General features: G+C 49.6%; 1 protein-coding gene across 4 annotated transcripts in view; it reads left to right on the forward strand.

Moving 5' to 3' along the window:
- LOC122417206 (insulin gene enhancer protein ISL-2-like) overlaps nt 1-26,994 on the forward strand; it is a 77,404-nt gene that overhangs the window by 32,420 nt on the left and 17,990 nt on the right. Inside the window, exon 1 of one of the 4 annotated variants that reach the window (XM_043430538.1) lies at nt 6,610-6,701. The exons of 2 other annotated variants lie outside the window; for them this stretch is intronic. The gene's annotated coding sequence lies outside the window, so the exon portion shown is untranslated. Of the gene's footprint in view, nt 1-6,609; nt 6,702-19,437; nt 19,895-26,994 lie in introns of those variants that run through there. One more of the 4 variants, XM_043430536.1, reaches the window with a different exon arrangement.

Genomic DNA, 26,994 nt, shown 5'->3' on the forward strand with positions numbered 1-26,994 from the left:
TTGGACGGCCCGTTGAATGGCGCATGTCACACGAATTTTGAAGTTTTGAGCGAAACTATTTTTTTGTTGGTAAAAACGATGAAAGAACGCGCTTTTTCGTGGCTTTTGGAAAAATGGTTGTCATTTTGTGACTTTTGAAAAAATCCAAAATCGTATCACACGCGCTATGTTCATTTACCTTATTTGGACCTGTTTTCTCCTCCATTTTTCTGTACAGAAACTAAGTAAAATGGATATTAAAAAAAAAATTTTGTGTATTTCAACAGTGTATTTTTTAGGCCCAACACTTTTTAAATACCGCTCGAAAAAATTCGTGAAAATAGTCTTTTTTTGCTCGTCTAATCAGGCCAGACTCCTCGATACGTGGAAAAAGTGTACTTTTCCTCGTGACCATTTGGCCATGTTCCTTGAATCGAATGTCATTATTTCGTGACGAATAAAAAAAATCACTGACTTTCGGTGCTCGGGAGTTGTGCAAAGTGGGCGAAAGTCGAAGGAGAGTTATATGAATTTTCTGAGATCCAAGGGAAGCCACAGCCCCGGATTATATTTTCGCAACTTAACTGCAAACTCACCGTAAACTAGTAACTTTAGGATGAAAGTTGAGATAATTATTCGAGTTTTGTGTGTCGCCGTGCACGCGGGAATCGAATGGTGAGCGAGTGATATCGGTTTGTTTGCATCGAGTTTAAGGCGCAGCAGCTTGCTCCGTAGAAATCATAAAAACAATAATTGTTCGTCGGGCTCGGCGCAAGTTCGGCTCGTCCGACGGACTGGTGGCGTTAAATTCCACCGAAATAGCGGGCTTCCGAAGCTGAGCGGAGTTGAGGTCACGAATGAGTTAAAGTAGTATGATAAAACGGGATGAAAATAGCGCGAGAATACGAAGCACGGAGATCGATTCTGAGGGAGGCTCGCGAAGGAAAAAGTTGGATATTGCTCGCGAGGAAGAAGCCGGGTTATTATGATTCGATAGGTTTTTATAGGCAATTTAGTGTTGGCCCTAATTTCTCAATTGAAACGCGGTGCTTCAAGGGAGCAGACGCTCGCGTCGCTATTGGCGAGTGTCGGTAAGTAGAGCCACGTGGAAAATTTCAATTTATACGTTTTTTTACAGCCCGCTAGGCGGGCGCGGGGGAAGCGCGCTCGTCTCGCGTGTCTCGGTGTGTAGGTAATGCTCGTCGGTTGGTTTCTCCCGGTCGTTTGGCTTTCATCCCCCATTCGCTCGTGAAAACGGGCCGCGCGGTGCGGCGGGTTCTCGCGGGCGCGCCACTCTCGCGTATTGGTAATATTGTAAGCGGTAATTTTACTGATGGCATTGCAGCGATATACACGTCTCTCCATAGCTATATAAATGTGGAATAAATGTATATTGTATGTTTATATGGGAGAGTACAGCGAGAATTCTCTGTTTTCTATTCCGTTTATGGCTGCGGGGCCGAGGCAGGAGGGCTCGGAACACTGAGAATGTATATCCCATGTGAAAACGGATCGGGAGCGAGGAGCAGCGGCGGTGGCAGCAGCAGGGCACGTATATACGTTTTCACTTACATACGCACCCTTGTGGCAACTCCCACGAGAAGCCTTTCGCACGATTGCCGGAAGTCTGACGTGTACACGTGTAGATATATTATTCCGCGCCTTTTGTCGTGCGTTTTCTTCCTCTTTTTATCTTCCCTTTCACCCCCCCCCCCCCCCCTCGCGTGGCGACGTATATGCAGATATTTTTTTGCAAGTACGCTTGAACGCGCCCGCGACACCTCTGCCGTATAGGCGAAGAGGGCGCCGGGGCGGGAGGCAGCAGCAGCAGCAGCATCGGGTACAGATATCTTGAGCGTAAAGAGAATTTTCATCTCGCGTAGTGCGCCGGCATGTTTTTTAGCTCCGATCCGCGGAATCTCTATCGCAGAGGATGCGCTCCGCGTGCTCCTCTCGCCCAACCCGCAGCACACGCTGCCGCCGAGGCTGCTTCTCTTTTTCTATATGACTCTCCGGGACGCTCGATTCTTTTTCTTTTGGTGGCGTCGCTGCTCCGATTGCGAGACGACTCTATTATGTCGACGCTATCCGCTCCCCAGACGCAGGTCGATCATTCAACCGCGTTTTTTGTCCAGGTCAGGGAGAAGAGCGGGAGTTTATCTCCCGGAGGAAAGCCTGTGCGTCGTAACCCGGGCTTTTTCAGCCTGCGGAGGAGGAACGAGTCGTCGTTACGCTTCTCCAACTAATGTTGCTTCAATCCCATTTGCGGCGCGGGAGCAGACTCTGCGAAAAGGCTCGAGAATTAAACGCACTTAGGAAACATACTCGCTGACGAGATGAAGGAAAATGCGAATGCGGAAAGCCGATTATTCGAGCGCGAAGATGTGCCACGATCCTGTTGTACGCGGCCGCAGTTTCGGCGCTCCCCCGACAGCAGGCGCGACCGAGCCCCGTGCGTGCGAGAACCTCCTTCCCAGACTCGTCTAAACTTTTATCCGCGCGGCGCTATTTTTATCGCGGATCATTCGCTCCGGGATGAATTAATAATGAAGGGATTCCGAGCGTCGTAGGGAAAACCGGGGTTCCGAGTGCGCCCGGTGCCCGGCGGAGCTTTCGCGGTAGCGTTGGCTGCTACATACAAGCCCCGGGTACATGTGCTTCGTGCAGTGTATCGCTTTTCTTTTTCCACCGTGAAAAAAGACGGAGCGATGGATAGAGAAATGGGGCGAGGCGGGGGGCGGAGGGAGAGACAGCCGGAAAGCAGTCTCTCGCGTGAGTTTACTTCGGCACACTGGATAAGAGCGAGAGAGCCGAGTCTTTTGCGAGGCTTTGCAAAAGTTTAATGAAAATAGTTTGGCCATTTTTATGCGTTGTGCAGCACGCGTTGCGCAACGTTCTCCCCTCAATTTTTATTCGTTTAAGCAGTTTATCCGCGTTTATTTAGCGCGCGGAATCGTTCCGGCTGCGGCAATCTCGCTCTCGGTGCACGCGAGCTACGCTCGATCGGCCAGGAATACTATTAGGCGAAAAAGTACCCAAAACTCGGCCCTCCCCCCGGACGAATTATATTTGTTTATTTACCATTACTCACGACTGGAAGAAGAGCCGGGACTAAACGCCGAGAGCGACGCGGTGCGCCTCGGGCTCACGGATTTACTGCTATTTGCACAAGATACGCGCCGTGAGATGAGCGAAAGGGAGACAACCTGCTGGTCGCAGCACTTTTCGAATTTTCTACCCAGCTCGCCTCCGCGTCTCGTCTCGTCGGCAACCCCGAAGCTCCTAATGGTGTGTGTGCCCCCGCGAAGCAGCTCTCCGGGACGCTTAATCGTCCAAACAAACAGACCGCGTTCTCTCTCGGTCTCTCCTCGTTTTAGAAATTACATAGACTCTCTCGGCAGCCCCTCGCTGCTGTCGTTCCTTTCGTCATTTATTTATTCATGGCAAACTCGGCGCGCACTGCGCCTCAAACTACGTCCGTGTATAGGTTCGAGCCGCGGCTAAAACCGGTGCGAGACAAAAGCAGCGTGCTAAACTTTCCATATGCTGTCGCGCGCTACCCCATTCAAAATCGATGCTGCTCGTGCTGCCTCGCCGAGGCTGGGTCATTAGGAAAAACTCGCGATTTACGTTACGAGTTTGTATCTGCGACGAGGCAAAGGAAACTTCTCATTATTCTCGTTTCCATCGAATGCTAAATCCTCGGGCTACGCGAGGTATGGAGATTATTTGGTGTCTAACGAGGATTGAAAATGAGGAGGGAAGAGCCCTGAAATAATGTGAGGATCCGCGCGCGCGCGCGCCCGCGCGGCCGAGAGATAGCCTCGATATTTAAAATTCAGGTGTGCGAGCAGATGTGGCTTATTTTTAGTCCGTCCCCGCAGCTCTGATAATGAATGTCCTTAATTTCTAATAGACTATTCCGAGATGAGAGAAACGCGCCAAATTTAATATTCTTTTGCGCGCTCCCGCCCTCTCCAGCGAGGGAATAAAATAACGAAGTTAATTTACGTTTGTTAGCGCACGTGTGTGCGTACGGGAGTGTGGGTGGGTGAATATTTTGTTTGTTCCGTTGGAGAGTCAGCAGGAAAGTTGTCCGTTTGTGGCTTGTTACCGACGTTAAGGGTGAGCTATACGAGTGCGGCTTGTATAATGAGGGAGTCCCCGTTCCTCTTTCTTCCTCTCGTCCTCTCTTCTCCGCTGGCTCGCTCGCTTCTCTACCCATTAAAACGTTACTTGTGATGGCGTGCCATGTTTCTGGCAGCTGGTGCCTTATTTTTTTTGCATTCATCTTACTCGCGTCTTTAAAGCCTCTTTATTTAAACTAACGAGAGCTGGCGAGCTGCTGAAAAATATTCTGTATACGCGCGCCCCCGACTCCGATCCACTTATAATCTCGACTATATTTTATATGCGAAACTTCTTATATGTGCGCGCGTTGTAAAGCACATGTGCGCGCCTGTAACAAAGTGCCTCGAGGATATGTGCTTTGGGACAGTGAAATTTCGCAGAAACCACTTGAGTGTTCCTCGACGAAATCGATTCTGAAATTGGATAGGATACTCTCTCCTCGCGCAGATTCCTCTCTATTTCGAAATATCGCTCGGCCCCCCTTCCCAGTCTGTCTTCCCGCTGCCCCTCCCCCAATACCTACCCGTACTTTAATCGCTTCCAAACAAAAGGCCATAAACACTGCGCGACTCTGAGCCCCCGGTCAGAGGCTCGACGCCCTTTCGCCTCGGAGCCATTTTAATGCAGCGTGTACACGCTATTGGTATGCGAGGGAATCCAGGCCAAAGGATCTTAGGGATGAGCAACGAATCTTCCCGTTTAATTAACGAGGTCGAAGTGCTCGCGAGAGCGAGAGGAAAAGTCCAACGAATGAGACGCGCTTAACGAGAATACGAGAAGGAAAGATGAGCCTTGAATACAATACGTACATATATATATACGTCCATATATAAATGAGTTTCTTGAAACGAGAGAGATAATGTCTCTTGTACTATCTCGAGCCTCGAGCCCCCCCCCCCCCCCCCCCCCCCTCGCGCCCTCGACTCGCCCGTTTTTTTGTCTCCTCCACGTCGTCATCATTCTCGCATCCTTTTCCACCTCTTTTCTCCCTCCCTCTTTCTTTTTCTCCGCGCGCGCTCGCCTCTGGGAATGTCTTTTACGCGGGCGAGAGTAAAAGCAAAAGGAGAACTGAAAAAGGGCTCTCGAGCGGTAACGAAGAAGACGCGTGAGTGCAGCGCGAGGGACTACCGTGGAATCTCCATAATTCTGGCTTAAAGAAAATGACAGCTTTTAGTGCTGATGCACAGTTTATACCGGGTGTATTATTTCAAGTGGAGCTGGTGGTCGTGACTGTATAATTCGTGAGTGGTGGGCGTCGGCTGTGAAATATACGGAGGAGATAAAAAAAGTTGAGGAAGGAGCGAGGCGATGAGACTCGGGGAGAACAAGTTCTGTCAAACTACCGGGACGCCTTAAAGCTCGACTTAATTACCATTAATGGTACAATGCGAGTTGAACGCTACTTCGGAGATCAAAGCGCAGGCTACGGATTAATTGAGTATTTTAAATCACATTTTTTCGTTCATCGTTTCTAGTTCAGCATCCTCGACTCGCTTAATGCTGCGCGCGCGAGCACCAACAAACCGCTTTCTTTTTCCATACATTTTTAATTACTTTCCTTCTCGCGAGTTTAAAGTTAATTAAGTTTGTTTAACAAGTCATTTAAATTCTTGGGATGTTACAGAAGTATTTGTAATAACAAAAAATTACTTTCGTAGGAGGTGTTCGGAGCGAGTCCCCCGGGAGTTTATTAAATTGCCTTTTTCGATTAATTAACCTCTTAGAATTTTATAAAAGTCTCATTTCTCAGGAATATTGAGCACGAAAATGAGCCCCTCTCCCTCCTCCTTTTCGAAAAATCCACCAATTCGTCACGCGCCTTCTAATTACTACGAGAATTCGTTACTTTTTAAATAACGGCCTCGAGACCCGTAATGTATACACACAGGCCGCGCCACGATGAGTGTGTTACAGAAGCGAGGCGCGCACAAGCCAGGCAAAGATTGAGCGGATAAAAGCGTATAGAACGACGACGACGACGACGACGACGACGAGGAGACGACAACGAAAACGACGAGAGAACTCTCGCGGTGTGCACAGAAAAGGTCCCGACGCGAGGGTTTCCCTCTTCTGGTAATGGCTTCGTCGTGTCCCAAGTTGCAAGCTCCAGTGGTGCTCATACTCCATTGTGTGACGTACTTCCGAAATCCTCAAAAGCTTTTACAACGTATAACGCAATGTCTCCCTGTCCTGTTATATCTTCGGCTCGACTCGACGGCAGCAGGCTTGCAACTTTCTATATCCAATGATTTTTAGTCCACAAAAAACGAGAGTTTCGAGTCTCCGAGCTTCCAGTAATTCGTGTACCGAATATATTTCTATGAAATTTTGTCTTTTTACCTCGAGATAAGTTGCTCGCACAGAATATATGTGAAAATCTCAAAAATTAAAGACCAAATTTACTCAAATTCAAAGGAAACACTCACAGATTTGGATTCCCGTTTTTACAAAAAACGCATCGAACAGACGCCCAAGGACTCGTCTAATCTCTGAAAGCTCAAGAATATTTGGCAGGATGTTTTGACTGGGACACGCTGCTTGAGATAATTCAACGCGTGTGTATATACGTGTACAGCCGACCGCGTATATAGGTATGCAGACATTTAACAAGTTAACATGTGGTGTGTCGGTCTTTTAGCTTTTATCATAAACTAATTACCGTTACTTTGGGTGGCACAGAGTCCATTATCGTGTTCTCATCAAGCATCGAGTTTGGAGCGAACACAGAGCGAGAGAGTCTGCTCTCGGTCACAAGAAGTAAAAGCTCTTTGCTCGTTGGACGAGAACGAAATCCCTGAGGGGTTTCACTCTCGAGGAGTTAAGCCCTGAATAGTTTCTCAACTAGGCTTTTCTCTGACAATCAATGTGGTACAGCCGTGAAAAATATACGGTGAGAAAATGATACAAGAATGTACGACGCGAGGAGGCCTCCGCGTTCTAATGTGATGTTTCAGGTGATCTTGCCTCAAGAGTTTAACAATCCAGACTTTCACGACGACACAGTTCTGCAGAGAGAGAGAGAGAGAGAGTAACACGATATTTCAGTTGGGGTTAAGAGACGAGAGCGATGGAGGGATCACGATCGAAAGAGGAAAAGTAATCAGATATATTTGTGTCTATTTCAATGGATCACGCTCCGAGCTATACATGTAAGCTCGCTCCGAAGAGTAGGGATTCGAGTATATAGAAAGATGTATGTTTATATTTATATATATGGATGAATCAGGGTGGCACGGAGGCGCCGGCCAAGTTGCGGCGCTGATTGCACCACAAAGGGTGCAATTATGCGGCCCTCGAGCAATCACCGCGCATTCTGCCCGCTATTTGACCCCTCCGCAAGCTCGCACCTCCGGCCCCGGCTCAATACCCCGCGCTCTCTCTCTCTCTCTCTCTGTCTCTGGCTTCGTGTCCGTGCGTCTGTCTCTCTTTTCTCGCGCAATCCGGGCAACGTTGAGCTTCCATCCAGTAGGAAGGCTCTCACAGATACCTTCCGATGTTCTCTATATATCCGTGCGACTCTGCAAAACCCTACGAACGAGGAATCGCGCGCGTCTTTTTATTTAAATGCGTCCGCACCGAGCTGACACTTTCTCTCTCTCTCTTCTGTTCTGTATCTTTTCTGCACGAGCTCTGAATGCCCTTTCCCGCGGTGCTGTACAACCTCGATGCAATTTAACCTCGTGACGAAAGGCGCGCGAAAAAAATGTGTTAATGAGCGATTGTCGTAGTCTCGTTGGAGAATCTGAATGAAAATAGCCCGAAAATTGGAGCGCCCGACCGATACAAGAGCGCCATTTTTTCCCTACGTGCGCACTCCCTCAATTTTTTTTCTATTCAACGGAGCGACGCGCGAATCCCGCACGGTTTTTTCACCTCGCCGGGGAAAAGACGAATGTGTTTTCATCCGCGCGCGCTCCACCGCGTACGAAATTTCAGTTTTTTCTCTCCGCCCGTTCAATCGCGAGCGGGGCTATCGAGACTGGAAAATCAAGGTTCGTGCGCTTCCGCACGCGAAACGTATCGAATTTCGATCTAATCTCCTCCGCCGTCGTTTTTTTATCTATCAGTGAAACTGTGCGATCGTTCGAGTGTCGCCGCGCGATCCGAGCTCGTACGGTTCCAGCACGTAAGAACGATCGCGCCCCTCGTTCTTTCCGCTTCTCTCGCCCCCGCAGCGATCGACGTCGAGTGGACAGAGACATTAATGCTGAATAAATGACGATGAGGAGCTCATCTCGCTCGCGCGCAGTCGTGTCGCACTCCGAAGACGAAGATACGAAACGCGAGCGATACGAAAAGCAGCGACTCGGAAAAAGCTACACGTTCCAGATGTCTCGCGATTGAACCGAGCGAGAGTCGAAAGCAATCGGGAGAACGGGGAAAAATACTCGACGAGCCAAAGACCCACGCACCCTCCTGGGAGACAAATAGAGAGAAAGAGAGGAAGGGACAAGCGTTAAAGACCGCTAATCTTAGTCGGACATAACTCGAGACGAGTTTTCTTCTCTCTGCCTTTCCGCCCTCGCCCTGCAAGAGCGCTTTGCTTTCTGTGTTCGTGAAACTCAGCACGGAAAGCCATTTGTCTCGGCTCGTGGTCTCGTAATTTTTCTGTTTAACACACACTCACACGCTCGAGCACGAAAGTCTGTCCGTGTATTCACGAGAGCTCTGGGTTCGTGATCCAAAAACATGAATTTTCGAGAAGATGAAGACGAGGCTGGTTCGACCGAAGGAAAAGGCCTCTCGGTTCCCCCCCTCCGAGCTGCTCCCACGATCGTGTCTCGGTGGCACAAGAGACGTGATGTTGCTGTATTTTCTCAGGTTATCCCCAGGGAGTCCGGGATATCCGGTCGAAAATTTTACCGAGTCCCGCCTCCGAGAGGTCTGCGCGTCTCGTGCATATGTGTGCCCGCCCTGCCGCTTGTCAGAGCTCGAGAATTTCAGGAGACCACGTCGGACGAATACGTGCAAATATCGCCCCGAGGAGCTCCAATGTTTTTCAGGACTTATCTCTTTTTATTATGCCCAGAATGTTTGAACAATCGCGACTCGGAGCCACGCGGAGCGTCACTTTTTATGGGAGTTTGTACATGCGAGGAGTCGGAGTACTTTGAGAATCGTGGAACAATCGAAATTGGAGGGGACGACGAATGATTTGCGAGGAGGGGCCGACGCGGTTCCTGGTCAAAAGGATTCAATAAAATTCGATCGCACCGCTTTTCAAAGTGACGATCGAAAATAAAAGCGAAGCAAATTTTACCTCCGAAATATAAAACTCTCTGAAAAGGTATTTATTTGTCGGCAACGAAATTGCGATTTCATATTAAATTTCATGTAAATGCATCCGCGCACGGAGCGCGCCCGACTCGTCGCTAAAAAACCTATATTTGCAGGCGTGCGGGGGTTGCGTTGCAATTTTATATACATGTCATAGAAGATTGTAGAGTCTATGAAGCCGCTCGAATCGGGCGTTTATTGAAAAGCTCCGCTTGTCCGCCATCCCATTGCCTCAAGTCAGCGTGATATTGCTGCACCCCTTTCGATTCTCGGACACGGTACCCGGCAAACGGAGCCCGGCTTTTCCGTGGAGCGCGAGCGAGACCGAGAGAAAGAGAGGCAACGAAAGAGGGGATAGAAAGCAGCGGCGACAGTGCCGGTATGGGGTTATTGCCTGTTGGGTGATTTATCTAGTAATACTAGCCGACAGGCCACGGGGCGCGAGCACACGGGAGCTCTGCTCGCTCTTCTCGCGAATCACCGTCCCACATCTACAGATATAGAGAGAGAGAGAGAGAGAAAGCAGCGTGCTTACGAAGTGGATGAGGGACGGAGAGGGAGAGAAGAGAGGCGAAAAAACGTGATAGAAAATGCGTGTGTGCAAGAGAGAGAGGGGGAATGAGACTTTTCTCTTTGGGACTCCTTCGGGGCTCTCTAACCTATTGGGTCGGCTAGCTGGCGCCACCGGTGGAAATTAAAAACTCACTTTATTACACGTCTCGTTCTACAGCCGAGTGCGGAAAAGCTGGAGCTCGACTGGTCGAGAGAGACTGGCAGAAGGAGAGAGAGCACATTGCGATGGAAGGAAAAGCGAAACGCGCGCGCGGCCGCCGCCGCCGCCGCCGCGCGAAAGGTATACGCTCGGAAAAACCAAACTCCCTGTGCTTCCTCCCCCCTCGCGGCTGCACGACCGACTTAATATGAGGCCGGCCATACCTGATGGAACGAATATTATTAAAGTTCGCTGGAACACGCGAAACCCGTGAAATATCGCTGAAGGCAACGAGCTTGCAACGAACTCCGTGTTCCCCGCTAGCCAACGAGCGAGCCACCCGCATCACCACGACTAACCGGCAACGAAGAGTTTCTCTCCAGCTCCCGCACCCCTCTTCCTCGGACCTTTATTATTACCGTTATATTCGCGAGAGACCGCACGCTTCCACTGCCTCCAATATAAGCAAACAAGCTCTGGGGCCTCGCATGCGAAAAACACCCGAGACGAATCCTGCGCTTCTCTTCCACACTCACCATTCGTACGCCATCCCTGCCGCCCTCCGGCGCTTCCTTTAGGAAAAAACACGTGAGAGAAAATATTCGCATTTATCGCATATTTCGGTCAGCTTCATTTGTTCAAACGGGGCGAGCACCGGTACCCGGAGCCGGAAGTTCTCTCTCTCTCTCCCTCCCCCCCGTTCCTTCCCATGCTCTTCTTTGTGTACGAATTCATTAACGTAATAAGGAAACTCTTTTTATGTTTGTTATGACAAGAAAACTTTGGCATTGTGTTATTAGCATCAATAGTCCCCGTCGCGTTGTTACCTTCCAACTCAAACTTTCCAACAAATATTTGAACATTCCCTGGCGAAATGGAGCCTCGCTAAAAACTTGAATCTTTCAAAAACGAATTCGCGACGCGTTATTAAATTCATTGTTTATAAAAGCTTATAACTCCACCTACAATATTTAACCAGCGAAATGATATCCGAAAGCAATTACATTCCCCTGTTCCGTGCGCACGCGCGCGCGCGCGCCGTGAGAAGCCTTGATTAAAATTCATCCGCGCTTCATTATCGGGCTCTTAAAAGCCTAATATATATTCCGCTCAAATTATTCATTCCGATTAAATATAAGCATAAGACTTGCTCTCATTTTCCCCCCCCCCCCCTTTTTTTCATCGTCTTTCCATTACATGGCGAGGCAGCGACAAAATCGATAGGAGAGCAGGGTCCATCGCGGGTCAGAGGTGGACGCACAGCCTGGACTCGAATAATACATGAATATTTAAAAGGACTCGTAAAAGACGGGCGGATGCTCGGCTCAAAAGTCATTCGGACACACGTTTCGGTACATCCGCTTGTCTTCGCGCATCGATCCCCTTCCCTGGCCCGGGCCCTGGCCCGCTGCTTTTTCAACTGAGAATAAATGTATACTTTTGAACTTTTGATCCGGCATATACCGAGACGGAAGTTGTTTACCGATAGTTCGAGTGCCTCGTATATTATTATTGAGGCTAAGGCGAGCCGGCGGGGGCTCGGGGAACGAATGGGAAAAGTGAGGGGCAGCCGGAGGAAAGAGTAACGAAGGGTTAAGGGGAGAAAGATTATAGAAATCTCATTCGTATATCTCGTTAAATTCAAGAGATCGAGTCGTGCGTCGACTTTTGCAGTCGGAAGAGGTTAGCGAGGGATTTAAGCGACTCCCGAGTCGATCAAACCCGCCTTGGAAGAGCTTCGTATCGGGGCACTCTCCTCAGAGATGTTTCTTCCGATGCGCCGAAGAAGAACGAAAATTTCTCACGTTTATGAGCCACCACTTGACGAGAAGATTGCCATAGAAATTCATCTGCGCCGAGAATAAATGACATTTTTCGAGTTCTCTCTCGTGTACGAACGATTGGACGAGAATTTAATTTGACCGAGGAGAGCGCCTCTTAGCCACCCCTACGTGTGCACACGTATATATACACTCGAACTATATTCTGAAAGGCAACTCAAAGGGGTGGGCACTATAATATAGGAAAGCGAGAGCAGGGAACAGCTTCCTCCGCAGCCTCCGCGAGCTCTTAGCAATATCCATCCAACCCCACATGCCTGCCTGGTCCGCTTCTGCCTATACTACGATGTATTATCGCCGGTGTATACAGACATCGGAGCGTGGCAGCCCTCAGCAATTTATTTATTACCCCGCTCCCAAGCTCACGCGTATTATTGCATTTTTCAAAATTATTGCCTCCCTCACACTCTCTTTTTTGTCTCTCTCTCTCTCTCTCTCTCTCGCTCTTGATTCGACGCGCTTATTCTCACGCCGATAGGCCTTCTACCCCAACCTCGATTGATGAGATCGTCGCCATTCTTCAGAATTTCAGAACACGGCGACGGCGACGAGCTGCCCAACCCTCGTTAGAAGAATTCATCAAACGTGTGTGCGCCGCTTCCTGGTTGTGATGGACGAAATGCCTCGTATATTCGGACGCGATGAAAATACATTCGTATATTCCTAGTAAAAGATGAAGGACACGGAGCAGCGACGACGCGACGAGAGGTCGTGAGGAATTTTATTTTGGAGACAAAGTTCATTAGAGCGGGCGCTCGTTCGGTTTATTATTGCAGAAAGAGATTGAGGGCTCGACGAATTCTTCATATTCGTAATAATGTTGATGGCAGGAATATGAACCGGTGGAATGAAATTGACGAAATCAATTAGAGCAATGTAATAATTCAAGGGTTCTTGCGTCGGATTTTCCAAATGAAAATATGCTTCGAGCCGAGCGAGGGTGTGAGGGAAAATGGAGAAATATTCAACGAAATTGTTAATTATCGCCGAAAGTGAGGGAAAATGTTCTCAAAGGGTATTCGAAATAAGCTGAGCAAACGCGGCCGGCTTGCTGGGAAGGATGACCACGATAATTCGTGCCACGCTGGATATATTCGTGCGGAAATAAGTTGGAGCGCGCGGTGATGCATGCGCGGAATGGTGGAATTTGGAAAATGTCTCGGTTGATTTTCCCTGAAAAGGGGCAGCCCAGAAAGAGATTATTTGAGGGATGAAGAGACCGAGGGAAAGATCGGACACGCCAGGTGAACGGTAAAAAGCATCGGAGAACGCGAGAGTGAGAAAGACGAGGAGGAGGAAGCAGAGGAAAAAGGAGAAGAGATTCGCGCGGGGACAGCGATAAAAAATTCACCGAGTGAATAAATCAAGGGACGTCGCGCGCGCTCCGCGGCCTACGTTTCTCCGAGCTCTTAGTTTAAGTATCCCGAGTGGCTTGCTTTCTCTCACTCTATTTCATTGCGAATATTTCCGGTGTGTAAAGGCGTCGCGTATACGTATATAGAGAGCGGGGAGGCGCAGCGCATGCAAGTGCTTTAGCCAGTGTGTTTTCCTATATAAACGAGAAAGAGAGAGAGAGAGAAAGAGAGAGAGAGAGAGCGGAGGGTTTGCACGCGGAGGACTCTGCACTCGGAGCTCGAACAAAGTGGTACTTGATGACCTCTCGAAGAATCGATACGAACCTCTTTTTATCTTTTATTACACCTTGGTATTCATCCGAATGGGGCTTTAGAGGAACCGGAGAGAATAAGTGGATGAGCAAACGATACGAGAAATCGCATTTTCCTCGATTCCGTAGCGCACTTGGGCGATCATTCGCGCTCCAAGAGTAGAGAAAACAGAAAGAAAAAAGCTTGCTTTGCGGGCCGTGCTCGGATACACACGTCGTAAGATAACAGCTCGTGAGATAATCGATTGTAAATTCGTTACAAATGGAAATGATGAATATTCATGGGTGCGAGTAGACAAAAACATTTGCAACTCCGACCACTATAGAATCGATAATCAATTAGTTTAATCAAAATAAAAGGCTCGATTGTATTCGCGAATGGGAATGGATCTGCGCCCCCGTTCCCGCGCACTTCATCAACTCTAAAAAAATAGATTGGCCAGCTAAAAAAAACATTCAATATTTCAAATGGGAGTAGTGTGTCCCCGTACCGACGAAACGCTGCTCCCGCGATGCTCAAAGCTATAAGTATTCGGAGCAAACAAACGAAAATCGATTGCCCGAATGAATGCATATAAAAACGCCACCGCGATGTGTACAGCACGGAGAGAAGCGTCCGGCATAAATCTATTGATTGATCAGTCGGTCTTTTCACGTGTCTCCTGGAGCATCCGCGAGAGAGTGAGTGCGTCTACCTGCAAAAAAATATCGGTCGAAAACCACTCTACTTACTGATAGTAAAACGTATCGGAGGGTATATCGAGAGAGAACGGCGAGAGAGAGGGCGCGCGTCGCGCGCCCGAGTACGAGCGAGCACAGGGTGGCGCTGTTACCAGCGAGGCGAGCCTCACCTCGCACACAGGACGGTGGTAGTGCCTCCGTCCCGCGCACGGTGGCGGCTGTGGGGATTCCCTGTATTCTCGTGGTACGAGCTGTTAGGGCTTGTACAGCTTTTATCCCATATAGACACAGATGTATATATGCAGTTAGGCGAGTGAGCTGGCACGAGAGACGAGGCAGGCCGGCCGAGCAGCGGCGAGAGGGAGATAAATCGAGCGAGGCTGGAGGAGCGAGGGGAGGATGTTCCCGGCTCATCTTGTAATGGACTCAGGAGACAGCCGAGTCGGCTAATGGACCCCTGCTTTTCCAGAAGAGCTCTTAGTATATCTGCTCCAGGAGGGGAGTGTGATAGAGAAAGAGAAGAGAGAGAGGGAGCATCGATGCGATTGGGTTGCTCGCTGTACCGAGCGTAGGAGTTTGTGTGAGTCTACGTAGATCTGTGGAGTGACATAAATATTGGATGTATAGAAATATATGTGTGTGTAAAGATTGTAATGTGAGTAGTAAGTTTCGGAGTATTAGACGGGAGCGAACGGTCTCTCTTTTATCCTGAGAATATTACTTATTACATTATTCTATTATTGAATTATTGCGAACACGTATACCGAATGGAGTATATCGAATTGAATATGACCTGAATCCATACGCAAGGAAACCATGGGAATGCTCCGTACGTTATATTACTTCGGTGTATATGTAGAGACGTACAAATGGCTGTGGAGCCGCGTCTATATCTGTGGATATATATACAAAAATAAGAATGTCCGTAGCGCGTATGGAAAAGACCTGAACTTTCAATCTATCGTACGTGTCCTTTCTCCCTCTCTGTCTCTACTCCCGAGGAGTAATAAGTCCGTGAAGGTCGATCCTTGAGATATGGAATAAAAGGAAGGAGGGAGAGGAGATAAAAGAGTTTGCACAGGGCGAATCCTCTCGTACGTAGAGGCTAGGAGAGAAAAGAGAAATAAATAAGTGCTGGATACGAAGCTGCAGTAAGGAAATGATAAAGATAGAATTCTCATGCCACCCCACATCCGACTTGTCTCGCTCTCTCTTACTTTTTCGACGTCATCCATTGCGTCCACTCACGAGACCACTAGCTCCCACTCCCCCCAAGAAAACTCTCTTTTCCTTCCTGATGTCCGATACATCAGCTCCATGCATAATAAATCCCTCGATGGTCCAGCGGTCGGTCTTCTACTTTTTTTTTTTTCTACGTATATCGTCGTTCCTCCAGGCGAGCGAGAGAGAGAGAAGAAAACGGAGAGCGAATGCCGGGAACGCGGAGAGCACTATCGAGCTCCTCTCGCGTCCTCTCTATGCATCGTCCTCCCGAAACGAAGGTCCACGTTCCATTTTCTCGGCCCCTCTCGCCCTCGCACTCTGCGGTAGCCTCTTCCTCCTTCTTCTACAGCTTGCTTCTCCTTCTCTTTCGCTTCTCCACGTCGCTGGAGCACCAGCTCTACCCCCACATGCTACCAGCTCATCCCATATACATGTGCACGTCTCTATACCGGTCTCGTGTTCTTCAACTCTCGTCTCGAAATTGCACGTACACGTATACCGCAAGCATCGAGCCCAACCCTCTCGAAACCCCTCGGAACAGAAAGCGAGAGGGGGGAGGAGAATGTGCGGGGAAACGGAGAGTAGCCAGCAGCACTGGCGTCCGGTGATGGAGAACCTCCCAGGATATCAATATCCGGGATTGTCCGAGACCGACGAGAGAAGAGAAACCAACTTTGCCATCGAATTTCGCAAATACGTTTCAACGTGAAATTCGCGGCATGGACTTGCCAATTTCTCTTCCTCTCGGCTCGTCTCTCTCGCTCTTCGCGCTTCTGCTCCTTCGAGTGTCGCACGAGCTTACATTTATTTATACTTGCTCCAACTCTCAACTCTTCCGGGAGGAGTGCCTCGTGGCCGTCGCTCTCTTTGTCCCGCGGCCACACATCAATAATTCCTTCGATCAGCTTCGTAAGTCGCCACCCGCGATTCCTCATTCAGGCCAATCGAGTCTATTTTTGTATTCCAGAGTTCATTTTTTCCTGAGGAACTCTTCACTCGTGCAATCCTCTTCGCAGACTCCAATGTTTTCTTCCCATCGGGCTCAGTCACTGGGGCCCCTAAATTCATAGAGAGTCGTCCGACGGCTTCGAACTTCCGGTAGCAATTTCTTGGAGCTCTCGAATCCGCGCGAGACTTCCCCAAAGCCCTTGTCACATAAATCGAAGACCACGGGGACGGATTATTCCCCACAAATTGCCCCCTTTTAAGCTCAAACAGAAAAGAAACAGAGAAAATAAAAAAGCCTCGGCTCTATAGTGCTCCGGTAATCGAAGCGTTTAGTTTAATGCACGTAATGATACTCCTCGAAGCCTCATCGAACTTTACAGCTTTTGTTCGAACTGCATCGTCCCTCGTCGCTCTCTCTCTCTCTCTCTCTCTCTCTCTCTCTCCCTCGCTCTTCCTACTCTCCGCGAACGTATCAGGCCGAAATGGGGGAGAAAGGGGGAGAGAAATGGCTGCTACAGTGGGTATAAGTCGAGGACAAAGTGGACGGCGTACAGAAAACCTCCATTAAAGTCCGTAGAAGTGATTAGTCCTCCTGTGCTTCCCAAGCTTCTCTATATCAAGTCCCTCTCGTCCGATTTCTTTTCCTCTCTTCCCTCTGCGACTTTTTGCTTCATTTTATAGGTATATGCCCAGCGGGGAGGCGATTTCTCTAATTTTCCACGCTACTTTAAATCTTTTACTGCGGTAACTGCGGCGCCGCATTATCCTCGAAATGAATCGAATCCTCTCGGAGTCTACGCGCACACCTACGCTCGGGGAGGGGGGGCACGCGAGGATCCTCGATTCGGCTAATAAAAAGGAGTCCGATGTTACATTTACGATTGAAACGAGAGGCGGTGGGAGAGTGTCGAAGACGCGGCAAGTGGGGGGGGCGGGGTATGAGCACTCTGTGAAATTTGGCGCGCCTTTTAACGACGTCTTCGTTTATCTTTCGCTCGACTGCGTACACGCCGTTTGGCTCTCGATTAATTAGTTGCTTATCGAGCAATCGATCTCGCCGTCCATCCGCGGGCTCGCTGATGCGCCAGTGCCAAGAGTAATTAAAGGCGTCATTGGCTATGGTGAGAAATGGAAATGTACCGCGCGCCGCGGTGCTCCTAATCCATTTGGAAGTCTATTTTTTCTCGCCCTCCCCCGCCCTCATCGCCGGGGCGCGTCGTCCGTGTCGATTCTCTCGCTTGAATGTGGTAAAAAACGAAGCGAAATAAACACTAGGCGATGGGGTGAGAAAGAGGCGAACGAGAAAAAAGGTCGTAGCCTTTCTAATTTAATCTGGCGAATGATTCCGTGATTCTCGTACCGGTGTGCGCCCCCCCCTCGATCCTCGTGGCGGCAACCCTTTCATTACTTAGTTCCCATACCTTCCCTTCCGATCTCTCTCGCTCGCTCGCTCTTTTAACTCAGCTTTGGGCTGTATAATACCGCGGCGCACCCCACTATAACCCACCCCATCATCCCTCCCGCGCGCGCGTTGCTACTCTCGTCGACGCTTGAAGCAAGCAACGTGTGCGCTCCACTACGCAACACTAAATCAACGGCCGGTGTAATTTTTGTAATGGGAGGTGTGGCCGGGAAGGGGTACACAAAAGAAAGAGCAGGGGAGGGCGAGAGAGAAGCGTACGATTCCGACTGTTTCGCAGCGAATCGTAGTATCGGAGTGGGAATGCTTCCCCTGAATTTACCGAGTGGTGGGACGACGATCGTGATCGTCGGGGAAACCGAGAGCAGGGAGAGGAATCACCGAGGAGTCCCCCTTCAGAGCGAGGGGAAATAGGGGAAGTTTCGATGTCGTGCGTGTCCTGAGCTAAAGAGCCTCCGCGCAGAAAGAGTTGCAATTTCGCTGATTCTCGTCGATTTGATCTCCACCGTATTTCGATCCACGCGGGCTGTCACTCTCAATCTCCGAGGCTCTTTCGTCCCTGTTTATGGAGCTTTTCCGGGCCCTCGTTGCCGCGGATTCTCGAAAAATTCGTTCCGCCAATCGATCATGCAGTTACAACCTCGAAAGCCAGACGGCGCGCGTTCGAATGAACTACTCCGTTGGAAAAAAAAAAAACGTTTAATTCGACAAGGGAGTGAATTTTTGTGGAGCGCAGCGAGAATTATTCCCTCGCGGATAAAATTCAAGGGAATTTGAAACAAGTGCGATCGAGAAATAAATCGAGAGGAAGAAACAGCCACGAGTGTTTCTCGAGATATTGAGCGCGATTGCCTATGAAATTTTGATCGGATCAGTTGCATCGCTCTTCGGGGCCGCGCAATTATTTCGAAAATCGGAATGGAGTCCTCTGACATCTCATACGCGATCTCCATTTGTCTGACATGTCGGAGATTAACCGACTCGTACGTTTTTCCATTCTTTTTATTATGTCGATACATTTTTTTCAGCATTTAGCGAGAGCGACTGACAAGCAATCACGCTCGAACCATCTAGAATTCCTGACAGGGAAATCAAAGCGGAGAATTAGAGCGATGTGTCGTTTCGTACGGGGAGGGGGCAGCGACGAGGAGAGCGAGAGAGAGCGAGAGTTTGTCGGAACGTCTCTCTTACCACCCGCTGGCTAATCGGCCGAAACCCCGGACGGTAGCGCGTTTGTATCGCGTTAATGCACCCCCGACCGAGGGATAAATCGCCCACGCGACGGCAATCTCTCGACGAGAAACAGAGGAAAAGAGGGGCAGGGAGCGAGCCTCCTGGAGGGGCTCGTCCTCGGCTGGTGGGGCTCGCAGCCCAGGAGAGGGGTCGGGACCCCTCCGCGGTGGTGGGGAAGTCGCGCGAGGGTGGGAAGCACGGGGTTGAATGTGCGAGTGGCACAACCCAGCAGCCGCGGGCGAGGGGCGAGCGAGAGAGAGAGAGAGAGAGCGAGAGAACGAGGGGAAGTTTATCACCGACGTCGGTGGCGTGCCGTCGACGGCCGCACGCGACAGTTTACGGCCGGCTGCCGAGGCGAAAGGTTCTTTCATCTTGCGCCGCGCTCCTCGAGACGCGGCCACGCTGATAAAACACTTGCGAAAAACAGTGCCCGAGCCTCGGCTCTCTTCGTGACTCGTAACCCCGGAGGAATCGCGTGACGACTGTCTCACCGAATCCGCTACTCGCATTGTCACCTAAATCGCTTCGTGTGTGACGAAGCCCCTCGCAGTGGAAGAAAACCGCTCAAATATCCCCGGCAATGTAACTTCATCGTGCTCGATAAACACGGAATAATCAAAGAGAAAACCTCTCGACGTGCACTAACATCAGTGAATTCTCTTTGACCCTGATCGTGAACGGTTTTTGTGAATTGTGAGTGATAAGAACGCTCGTCAAAATTGCTCCCAACCAGAAAGTCGCTGCCACTGCTGCTGCTGCACATGGCCCCAGCTCGTTCACAGGTAAATTCGATCGTCCTTCAACCGTCGAGAAATTCATCCCTGAAACGTTTTTCCACGCAAGAAATTTCGAGTTGTTTTTTTTTTCTTCTCATTTTTTTTTTTCATTGAAAAATCGACTTCCCCAGCCAATAAAAATTCCAACGGAAACTCCCTTTCATGATTCGTCAGCTCGTAAAAAAGCCACGAGTTCAACAAAATCCCCCGAAGATCCTCCTCACCTTCGTCCCTTTTCTCGACGTTTTTGTCCCTCCCCGCTATTCCCAATGATCGTCTCCCCATTATCCCATATGACTTGTGCTAATGGACGAAGAAAAGGGCGAGCAGGGGAGGGGAAATGGCATTGCTGGCTGACGTCTTGAGGTCGATCGAAGCTCCGGGCTCAAGGTACACTCGAGTTTCAATCCGATCTCCTCGAAGTGTCGGGTTTAATTAAGGGACTCGTATAGTGGCGCAGCAGCCACACCGACTATAGCAGCGAGCGCGCGCGGGGAGAGGCGATATTAACTCTCGGGGTTCGGTCTCTCTGTCGCTTGAATTACCTACTGGTATTACTTCGAGCCACTACTACACCTTCGACGGAAACTCTCCTGCCGCCACTCTATCTATACAAACCTTTCGTACGGGGTTTACATAGGCGCGCACGCTTGTACGGCTGCGACTGTCACCGATACGGATTCCTTAGAAGTCCTCCTTCTCCTCTTTCTCCACCAACTTCTTCCCTCTCATGACAATTCTACCAACTAATCCCTCCCGCGCTCGCGATTCGACAACTTTTGCTTCGCAGTCACGAACCTTGCTTTTTCACCAGCGTTCTTACAGCCGGTAACAATCCGGCTCAATTTTTTCTCAGCATTTTCAGCCTTCAAATTCGTCCATTCGAAACATTTTTTAAACGACTTTTCTCGCTGTTTGAACTAGCGGTGCGGAAACTATAATCGGGGATCATTCAGCATTTTTTTCTCCTGCAACCTGCGACCTTGCCCCAAGAACCTCGTAAAATTGATGAATTTGAAAAATTGGAATGAAACGATTCCCCTGGAGGCAATTTGCCCAGTGACATTGAGAAAGGAAAATTGGTTCGAAAAATAAATTTGTCGCACGAAAGATCGAGTGACCAAAATCTGAGTTTTCACTCGCTACCAAGCTGCGTGCGGCCTTGAGCAAATAAAATAATAATTAAAAGTCAAGCTGCGGGATAGCGAATGAATAAAAAATTTACGAAGATTTGAGTGAATTACGAATAAACGGAACGTCCAGGCTTCCAAGCACCGCGTTTCCATTGCCCAGAAACACGTTCGAATGTAATTCTATTAGTTTTTGAATGCGAACTGTTAACTCTCAATGGCACGGTTCGCGGTTTGGTGAGTAAGAAAGCAATTATCGAGTAACGGTACGTTGGATCATGAGGGGCGATGGGAATTGGCAAAATAAAGTAAAAATGTAGTGTCCTAGATCGAGGCTGATATGGAGGGATAGAAAGTGCGGTATTTCTCAGTCTCCGTGGGTCGGTGCTTCTGGCCTACTTGACATCTTGGCTATCGGATGCTTCCTGTGAATGTTCTTCGTGTCGAGCGCGTCTTTGGATTTCGATAATTGGCACTGTGATCTCCAAGTGGCTCTCGCTGTCTCGTTAGTCTCCTCGGTTAAAGAGAAATGTCTGAATTATTTCGTTTGAAGTTGGCAAGAAAGGGTGGGCTGGCGCGCACATCTGAGAGCTCCCACACGCGCGCGGGCGCGTGTGTGTGGAGCGGAGCGCTCGGGTTTATTCTCCCTGGACAAATTGGCTAAGCTAATTAGTCGAGAGACGGAGAGAGCGGGGACACGTTCGAGCTGGCATGTACGTTTGCAAGTCCGTAGAGGCTCAATATATTTTGGGTGATTCTCGAGAAAGCGAATCTCGGCTGAAACGGAAAATCGAAAGAATTCCATAGCGTTGACTCCGGACACGGCCGCGAAAGGGTGAGCGGTAAATTGGAAGCTCGAATTCCTCGGGAAAAGGCGAGGGAGGAAAAAAATGAGCGAGAGGACACAACGGGGGAGTCGGAGAGGGAGAAAAAAACAATTCCGGTAATGCGGACGATAATTTGAGGCCGGGACGGCCAATAAAAAGCCACTTTACCCGATCGAAATATCAAATATAATCCTCTTAAGTTGATGCCTCGGCAGGCGCGTCGCTCCTACTGGCCTCTGCCAAGCCGCCGCTCTTTATAGTATATCTACAGCCCCTCAAACCCTCGTCCCCATCTATAAGTATACTGCGTTATCTTACCGGTTGACCATCGCTCTTGCTCCCTTTTTCTCTCTCCTTCCGTACACACAAACACAAAGTGATCCTGGTATAAATAGACACAAAAATTTACGGACGTGTGTGTGTGCGGAGACCGAAAGTACATGGATATTTGTTCGTAGATAGAAACTCGCGGAAGGAGTTAACTCGGCCGACCTCACGGAGAAGGTCCGCGCGCGCGGCTGAGCTGCTGCTCCTCCTCGTTGCTTTTACGGCGATTGAAACTCCTTGTGCGGTGTGCTTTTCTATACACTTTCGAGCGAGCGAGCGAGAGAGAGAGAGAGAGAGAGAGAGAGCGCCCCTCGCTTCTTTCAATCTTCCATATACACACAGACGCGCTGCGATGTTTCTACGTAACTGCGAGCCAAAGCTGCCTGGAGCTGAGGAATTGTGAGTAGGGAAAAGAGAGAGGAAGATCCTTGGGCAGCAGGCCAGGTGACGGGGAGCTTGCAGCGCGTGTCCTTTCGCCCTCTCCCCGCTCCGCCAATCTTCCGCCGTCTTTTTCCCCGTCCCTGCGGCCTCCCCTCGATCTTCCGTCGTTTTATTCCTTCCTCAAACGCGCCTGCAAGATCGCCAATCTTTGTGCGAAATAAATGCAAAATGCTTGCACTTCGGGGGATGAAGCTTCCTCCTCGGAGCCCCCGGATCACGCTCGGCTGCGCTTTGATGCATTTCGTATTCACCAGGTCAGAGAGCGAATTCTCGGATTGAGCGGTCAGTTTAGCGCAAACTTTCCGATCATTCCGAGCCCGGAACCCGTCAGTCTCTTTTCGGTATTCGAGCATCTCGACTCGGCCTGCCTCTTCCGCGCTGCGTCCATGTCCAATCGTCCCGAAATTTCCTCCCCCTCAAGGCTCGAACCCCGTGCAACGAATCGAGGAGCTTCTGCTTTTAGAAGGACAAATAAAATGTTCAATAAGACGGAGGGAGAGCGGATAATTTCAATCGCGGGCTCTATAAATAGAGACGCAAGAATATTATTGCCGGTAAAGAGCCCAGACGGGAGAGCGTCCTCGCTAACTCTCGTTTGGAGAATCCGCAGGAAGCCTCTGACTTTGCGGATGGCCGGTGGACTATTGGCCCGGGGAGGATATCTTTCGATTATCAAGACCATCCGCACAGCACTGAACTATATAGAGATTCCCTTTTGGAGGAGAGGCGAGCTAGCGCGCCTTAGCTCGGCGTCGTCGACGGACATTGCGGCGCGCGTTCTCCGGGCTTCGCCCATTGTCTTCCCGGCTCTTTCAATTAATGTTTTGATTGATTTTGCCCTCTCTCTCACCCCTCGAATCGCGCTCCTTCGCTCTCCTCTCGAGAAAAGGACCGCGAGAGTGTTCCCTTTCGATCTCTGCTCGTGCACTCCTTAAGTACACACAGAGAGCAAGAAAAAGGAAGCGAGCGAGGGAGAGGGAAATCCTCACCACTTTGATATCCTTCTATTTCAGAGAAACGACCCACACACCCAAATCACAACGTCTATTTCCACGTGTACAGATACACCAAAGAGAAAAGAAACGCCCGAACGAAATTGCTTTCGGAATTTTTCTTCGTCTCGAACACGCACACACGCTCCGCTCCCCCGTGCCAGGGGAGAGCGACGAGGACGAAGACCACCTCGAGGAATCTCCCTCTTTCTCATTTTACTCGATTCTTTCAATTAATATTTCAGACACGTACGTTAGGCGAGAGAGGTTCGAGCCGCACGACAAGCATAAGAATATCATACGAATTGTATATACGATTGCACTGAGACTTCACACCCTTTTCTACCAGCCTCACATCCCTCGATTTTCCCCTCGATATTATGCGTCGTATACCTTCCTTCCTTCCTTACTCGCACATACCCTGTGCAATCTAAAATTGCAAAATGAGAAATCAACCTCGACGGATTACTCTCTACAAAACCTCTCCGCATTTCAGCTCATGCGAAAACCTCGCTTTCGATCTCCTCGAAATTATCATCTTTATTCACGTGCCTCTGCGGAAACCAGACTTTTGTGTCTGCCGGTAGAAAACACGATTCTTACGAAACAAATGCATCGAAAGGACGGATTCCTGACGCAGTTTCACCTCGGCGAATATCAGCGTGCTTTTCCATCTCACCAAGTTTTATCACGAAGCATATCGATCACGACGAAGTTCGAGGTGAAGAAAGCTGTACGCTAATCGAGCATTTGGACCCGAAGGAAAGCGACGAGTGCAATAAAATTCGGAATTTTGTGTGTCGGAAAACCTTTTTTGATCGATTTTCCTCGCTCGCGAATGTCTCGGATCGTCACTTTCTCGAATACTTTTTCCTACTTTATAATCAATAAAGTGAGTTAAAATCGTAAATGACAAATGTTGTAAAAGCTACAGCCCCGAGGGGTCACGGGAACGTAAAAAAGTGTAGTGAATTTTATGTGTGAAGCTGAGTTTCCTCGTTGTAGGTTTGCACACTGGATGCTTGAGCAAGGGGTTGGAAATCCGAGCCATGCTCGGGACTAGGGCTCCGGTCCATGTATATATACACGCGGGCTGTTCGCGTGTAGGAGTGCGACGAGAGCTCAACGGTGGTGGCGCACGGATCGGCGGGCGTTATACCGTCGGCTGTTTTATTGCGAGATTTGCGGCATGGCCTCTCCTTCGCGTAACAAGACTTACTGAGATCTTAATAGAATCTTAGACTCCCAGCACTGGCCGACGTTTTCCCACTCCAGGAGGAGCGTGGTGCTTTCGCTTCTTTAGCACAAAGGCGTCGGGCACCCTCATCTTCTTTATACGTATACGTTTTTTTCCTTCGCGATGTTCTTTTCCTCTTTTAGCGTCCTTCGAGAGTTCCACGTTTAAGCAGAGCTGACCGCTGCACGTTGCCATTCTCCGCGGTAGATAAAGTCGTACACGCGTTTCTACATTGTGCCAATCTCCATAAACGTTATAAATGTATATGCGCATAAATATATAAGAGGAAATAATAAAAAAATAAAAGGAAAACAGAGAAACGGACGGGAAACGTGGGCGTCGCGGAGGGCCAGGGCGGAGGGGGGAGACACTGATTCGCGAAGGGATGGATGCTTATTCTAAGCGTACATAAGGATGATTTATGAATATTGCCTTTCGCGTGGGCTCCCTCGTGGTTTCCATTCCTGTCTTTTTTCCACCCCCGGTCCCTCGGTTTTTTCATAACTCTTACCTCTTCGATTCTTTTTCGCAGTTCCATAAGACGCGCCTGTTTCGATATTCATGCTCGCATATGTATATGGATACGCGGGCTGATACATCCGATGAAAAAGAGTCCCGAGCGATGCATCGTCCCAATTCGCGTCGAAAGAGATTCCGCATCGACGCTGCTTCTGTTTTTCTCCCCCTCGCCTCTCGGCTTCTTTTCTCTCAACATCGCTCGTCGCGGTAGATACGATCGATCGGCACGTTCGATATTTCGATTAAATCCAACGAGCGGGAAAAATTGGGCGCCGGAGGGACGCCGAGTGCTGGAACGACGCTGTGGAAAAGCCTCTCTCGCGGCGCGCGACGACTAAACCATCGATGAGCGCCTCGCTTCTTTATTTCCAACGATATCGATCTTTATGGACGAATTAAAGGTTTACATATGTACGCGAGGCGAAATGCGATACGAGATTCTCGCCTCGGGGGGAGAGGGACCCGTCCGATCTAATTTATGGCCCGGTGTATTTTTCAATTCTCAATGACCACCCGCTATCCCCAGGCTCGGATCGCCCCTCCGGCCCGACGTCGTCTCCCCTGCTCCCCGGGCCAGTTCTCGTCCACGCATTACTACATTCGGATTCTCTCTTGCGCGTCGTCTTTTCTGCAATCTTCTCGTCCGTGCGCTCCTGAGCCAACCGCCTCCCTCGTCTTTTCCTCCTTCCTCTCTCCCGGTCATCCCTTCACCGGGGGCCGGGCGCGGGGGCAGGAAAAGAGAGGGAGCGAGAGGTGAACGTGCGCGAGCAAGAGGATGCCGAGGAACGAATTCGCAGTGGAGCGGCCTCGCGCGAGCCGCTGGCAGAACCAATTTTGTATTTTATTCCCGTATTTAGATTTACCATTTCAGATATTGTAAGAACAAAAATAAGTTTAAATTGAATTCCCCTTTTCCTACAATCTCCTTCCCCATCTCTCTCTTCCCCAACATTTTCTTCCGCCTTTTCTCTCCTCGCTATTCTCCGTTCTTTTTCCCTCCTTCTCGTGACATTCTTCCCTTCGCTACTTGGCCAGCACGAGGCGGCGAAACACCTCCCACTCTTTCTTACCTCCGAGCGAACGCGCGACACGAGATTCCCCACCGCAGCAGCATCGCCCGCCTCGCGATACTGTAACTAAACGCGTCTTTACTGTACAGACCGATACACCCGGAGACAACGACGACGAGAACTCTATCGAATTTTATACCCTCGTAGCAGCGCTTTAACGTCGAGGACAACACCCCCCCCCCTCCTCCTCCTCACCCTGACCCTGGACCAATAGTGTTCGAATCACCAACTTCTACAAACGTGGACCACTGGACTCCACACCCACATTGCACTACTCTCTAACCTTTCAAACTCTAGTTTCTTTCTGTCGCTCTGCGTAAAGGTTTTTCAACGTCAAATCCACGCGCCCGGGGCACGAATTATCATTAGTTTCGTTAGCGCTACAGCCAGCCACGGAGCTGGCTCGACGTCGTTAGTCTCAGATTCTCTGCTACGTACTTTCCTACTAATGATGTAAAGAGCGTTCAGAAAAGATCATCAGAGTTCATGGAAAACGATTATTCTGATGAAAAATTGGTGGAATGGATTCGAAGATTTGCTTTCAAATATTTCGATCTCGTTAT

Source organism: Venturia canescens, chromosome 10, assembly GCF_019457755.1.
Source record: "Venturia canescens isolate UGA chromosome 10, ASM1945775v1, whole genome shotgun sequence".
NCBI classification, from domain to species: domain Eukaryota; kingdom Metazoa; phylum Arthropoda; class Insecta; order Hymenoptera; family Ichneumonidae; genus Venturia; species Venturia canescens.